The sequence below is a fragment of the Ornithorhynchus anatinus genome, chromosome 3 (genome assembly GCF_004115215.2).
Source record: "Ornithorhynchus anatinus isolate Pmale09 chromosome 3, mOrnAna1.pri.v4, whole genome shotgun sequence".
NCBI classification, from domain to species: Eukaryota; Metazoa; Chordata; class Mammalia; order Monotremata; family Ornithorhynchidae; genus Ornithorhynchus; species Ornithorhynchus anatinus.
The window spans coordinates 121,389,034-121,394,299 of record NC_041730.1 but is presented as its reverse complement, the minus strand read 5'-3'; the positions used below and the strand labels follow the sequence as shown (position 1 = coordinate 121,394,299).

The following is a 5,266-nucleotide window of genomic DNA, read 5'->3' as shown; positions in this document are numbered from 1 at the left end:
TTCCGCTTTCTGCTAAGGTATTTTCTTTTTGTCAAGTCTCAACAAACTTTCAAAATAGTCCACAGAATAAATCTTATGTAGAAATCAGTCTTGGATATATGTACATATATGACACTGTCAAGTGTCTGTTAACAGGTAGGCCAATTGTGAAATACAGTGCTAAACACCCTTCAGGCTCTCCATAAATATTTTGTTATTTTAATCATTTCATAGATAAGATCAAACTTATTTATTGAGCGTTTACTGTGTGCAGAGCACCATACTAAGCACTTGGAACAGTACAATATAAGTTGGTATAGGTTAGAGAAGCAGCGTGGCTCAGTGGAAAGAGCCCGGGCTTGGGAGTCAGAGGCCATGGGTTCGAATCCCAGCTCTGCCACTTGTTAGCTGTGTGACTGTGGGCAAGTCACTTACCTTCTCTGGGCCTCAGTTACCTCATCTGTAAAATGGGGATTAACTGTGGGACAACCTGATTCTCCTGTATCTACCCCAGCGCTTAGAACAGTGCTCTGCACATAGTAAGCGCTTAACAAATACCAACGTTATTATTATTATTGGTAGACCCCTTCCTTGCCTACAACAAGTTTACAGCCCAGTGGGATGACCTGGTATAAAAGCCTGAAGAGTTTCTAAAGTGATAGTTGTAGTTTCCCCATCAAATCTCACTTTCGGTCATGGACATTTCTTTCTTCATTTATCAGTGAGCCTGGGTACTTACTGGAAATGGATCCATTGCCATGAGATTAATTTTCAGTGGGTAAGAGAGTAACTCAGAATTGGGAAAATAACTCAGAAGTGGGAAAATACAATCCCCTCTACCTGGTTAGTGGGAAGAGACTAACTATGACTCTTCAAAAACCAAACCATGGCTTCCAGAGAAAGCGTATTTTGTCATTTGTGCCTGCAAGATGATGTCTCTGCCCTGCGTTTGCCATAATTAAATGAAGAGAGTGGAAAGTTAACCCAAAACCCTGTTATTTCCAGGTGGCTTAACAAGAATGAAGGAGAATGCACTTGCTCCAGGGGGAGATGGACTACACTGCTGGATTCAATTGAGATGCAGCATGGCCTAGTGGCAAGAACACAGGCTTGGGAGTCAGAAGATAATAATAATAATATTGGTATTTGTTAAGTGCTTACTCTCCCCCGATTAGACCGTAAGCCCGTCAAATGGCGGGGACTGTCTCTATCTGTTGCCGACTTGTTCATTCCAAGCGCTTAGTACAGTGCTCCGCACATAGTAAGCGCTCAATAAATACTATTGAATGAGCATGTGCAGAGCACTATTCTAAGCGCTGGGGTAGATACAGGGTAATCAGGTTGTCCAATGTGAGGCTCACAGTTAATCCCCATTTTACAGATGAGGTCACTGAGGCCTAGAGAAGTGAAGTGACTTGCCCACAGTCACACAGCTGACAAGTGGCAGAGCCGGGAGTCGAACCCATGACCTCTGACTCTGAAGCCCAGGCTCCTTCCGCTGAGCCACACTGCTTCAAGATGTGGGTCAAGATGTGGATCAAGAAGATGTGGGTTCTAATCCTGGCTTCACCACTTGTCTGCTGGGTGACCTTGAGCAATTCACTTAACTTCTCTGTGCCTCAATTACCTCATCTGTAAAACGGGGATTAAGACTGTGAGCCCCACGTGGGACAACCTGATTACCTTGTACCTATCCCAGTGCTTAGAATGGTGCTTAGCACGTAGTAAGCGCTTAACAAATACCATAATTATTTTTTCTGCTCCCATGAGAACACCTCAGCTGGTCACTCATGTTGTTTGTCGCTCAGACTTCTGAAGGCAGCTCTGTGTAGCCGCTAGGGTTAGGTGATATGCGTTCATCTCCCCTGGCTGAGGCACATTCTTAAGGGATTGGATAAAGTCACTACGAGACTAGTAGTAATTGTTTTCAGGGCTTAAAAAGGGAAAATAAAGGGCTTATCTTCCACAAGATGGAAAAAAAACACCACCCTACAATTCTGAACACTACAAACTAGTCAGATAACTTCTACACCGGGAAAAAACAATGGAAAATGTTATCAAAATATCACTGCGGGCATGTAGAAAACCAGAGTCCTGTGTTACAACAAGCTTGGCACTGTGATGGAAAATACCTCTCATGCCAGACTGACAAGATTGACAGATAGAGGGAAAATGATAATCATTAGATATCAAGCACTCTGAAATGATGATTATGGTATGTATTAAATACTTGCTATGGGCCAAGATACAGTATTAAGATTCTCCTCCCTAACTTTCCCATCCTAGTGGATAATATCACTATCCTTCTTGCTCTGAAGCCCACAATCTCTGCATTATCCCCGATTTCCCTCTCTCTCACCTCTCACATTGTCTATTGTTAATTCCGATCAGTTTTTCCTCCACAACATTTCCCAGAAGAACCTCCCACCGCCCTAATTCTCCTGGTGGCCTTTGACACTGTCAGCCACTCCCTTGCAACGAGGCTCAGTGGAAAGAGCACAGGCTTGGGAATCAGAGGTCATGGGTTCAAATCCCAGCTCAGCCACTTGTCAGCTGTGTGACTTTGGGCAAGGCACTTAACTTCTCTATGCCTCAGTTACCCCAGCTGTAAAATGGGGATTAAGACTGTGAGCCCACGTGGGACAACCTCATCACCTTGTATCCTCCCCAGTGCTTAGAACAGTGCTTTGCACATAGTAAGCGCTTCACAAATGCCATCGTTATCAGAGAAGCAGCGTGGCTCAGTGGAAAGAGCACGGGCTTAGGAGTCAGAGGTCATGGAGTCTAATCCCAGTTCCGCCGCCTGTCAGATGGGTGACTTTGGGCAAGTCACTTCACTTCTCGGTGCCTCAGTTACCGCATCTGGAAAATGGGGATTAAGACTGTGAGCCTCACGTGGCACAGTATGATTACCCTGTATCTACCCAGCGCTTAGAACAGTGCTCGGCACATAGTAAGCGCTTAACAAATACCAACATTATTATTATTCTGGAAACACTATCTAGACTTGGTTTTTCCGATCAATCCATCGTGCAGAGCGCCGTACTACGGACTTGGGAGAGTGCAGTGTAATAGAGTTGATAGATCCATTCCCTGCCCACAATGAGCTAACAGCCTAGAGGTCTGATGCAATATTCTCCAGGTCTTTCTCATCTCTCTGGATCATCCTTCCCAGTTTTCTTCACTGGCTCTTCCTCTGGCTTCAATTCCCTACATGTGGGTAGTTGTAATAACAGAAGAAGTGGTATTAATAGTAAAAGTAATAAAAGTAACAAAGTGCCTAATGGATAGAACACTGGCCTGGGAAGTCAGGAGGCCCCGGGTTCTAATCCTGACTCCGCCACATGTCTGCTGCATGAGCCAGGGCAAGTCACTTCACTTCTCTGTGCCTCATTGACCTCATCTGTAAAATGGGGATCAAGACTGTGGGCCCCATGTGGGACATTCATTGGGTCCAACCTGATTAGTTTGTATCTACCCCAACGATTAGTACGGTGTCTGGCACAGATTAAGAGCTTAACAAACGCCACTAAAAAATAGCAACAGTAGTAATAGTAGGAATTATAATAGTATTACTGTAAAATGGGGATTCAATACCTGGTCTCTCTCCTATTTAAGACTGCGAGCCCCATGTGAGGTAGGGACTGTGTCTGACCTAATTGGCTTGTAATAATACTAATAATAATTATGGTATTTATTGAGCTGGGATTAGAACCCACGAACTCTGACTCCCCGGCCTGGGCTCTTTCCACTAAGTCACACTCAGAAAGTGTTGGGACCATTTCCACATTGCCCCCTGGAATTTAGCATCTACAGCATGTAGCAAAAACATCAACTGAAGCCAGTTTATTTATCTCTCCACTCAAAAACTTTCAATTGTTATCCATTTGTCTCCGCATCCAACAGAAACTCCTACCTGTTGAATTTAAGGCATTCCATTAATACTTTCTCTCTAGCCTATCCACTTACTCCTACTAAACTCTAGCTCACACTCTCCATTCTCTCAAGCTCAGCTTCATGCCGTGCCTCGTTTTCGACTCTCGCGTCTCTGACTCTTGGCTTACACCCTCCTCGCTTCCCGGAACTCCTTTCCTCTACGAATATGCAGACTTCAGCATTTCCCATCTTCAAAGCCCTTCTGAAATTCCACCCCCCGAGGTTTTTCCTAATTAATTTTTCTTCTCCCCAGGTCACGTTCTTCAAATATCATTTCAGCACTTTTGTGCTCACCATCTCCCCTATGTTTCTACCTCTGTTTCACTCTCTCAAATGCTTAAGAAAGTGCCCTGCAAACTTTAGTCCCTCTATAAGTACTACTGATTGACTGATACAAACTAATCACTTCAGCTGCAGTCGCTGATCCACCTGTTCCCTGTTCCACAATCTATAAGTAATACTAATAATGTTGGTATTTGTTAAGCGCTTACTACGTGCAGAGCACTGTTCTAAGCGCTGGGGTAGATACAGGGTAATCAGGTTGTCCCACGTGAGGCTCACAGTCTTAATCCCCATTCTACAGATGAGGTAACTGAAGCACAGAGAAGTTAAGTGATTTGCCCACAGTCACACAGCTGACAAGTGGCAGAGCCGGGATTAGAGCCCATGACCTCTGACTGCCAAGCCTGGGCTCTTTCCACTGAGCCTCGCTGCTTCTCGAGGAACCACAGGCATCTTATTCTCATTTAAAAGTTGACAAAACGGAGGCTCAGAGAGGTTAAGTGACTTGCCCAGGTTCAGACAGCAGACCAGTGGCACAGCGTGGGCTAGAACCAGGGTCTCCCGACTCCTAGGGTCATGCCCTTTCTTAGACCACCCTGCCGGTAAATGATTCAGTTCTTCACAACATATTTAACATAAAGACGAGAAAACTGGATTTAGATCACAAAATTAATGTTTATGTTGTATAGGAAAGTAAACACTAACTGTAATAATAATAATGCCGTGGCTCAGGGGCAAGAGCCCGGGCTTTGGAGTCAGAGGTCATGAGTTCGAATCCCAGCTCTGCCACTTGTCAGCTGTGTGACTGTGGGCAAGTCACTTCATTTCTCTGTGCCCCAGTTACCTCATCTGTAAAATGGGGATTAAGACTGTGAGCCCCACGTGGGACAACCTGATTCCCCTGAGTCTACCCCAGCGCTTAGGACAGCGCTCTGCACATAATAAGCGCTTAACAAATACCAACACTTAATGGTGTTTGTTGAATAGTGCCAGGCACTGTACTAAACACTGGGTTGGATACAAGCAAATCGGGTGGACATAGTCCCTGTCCCACGTGGGGCTCACAGTC

General features: G+C 44.9%; 1 protein-coding gene across 1 annotated transcript in view; it reads right to left on the bottom strand.

The window, feature by feature from the left end:
• Window positions 1-5,266, bottom strand: part of DNTT (DNA nucleotidylexotransferase) — a 38,723-nt gene that overhangs the window by 6,855 nt on the left and 26,602 nt on the right. The window lies entirely within an intron of this gene.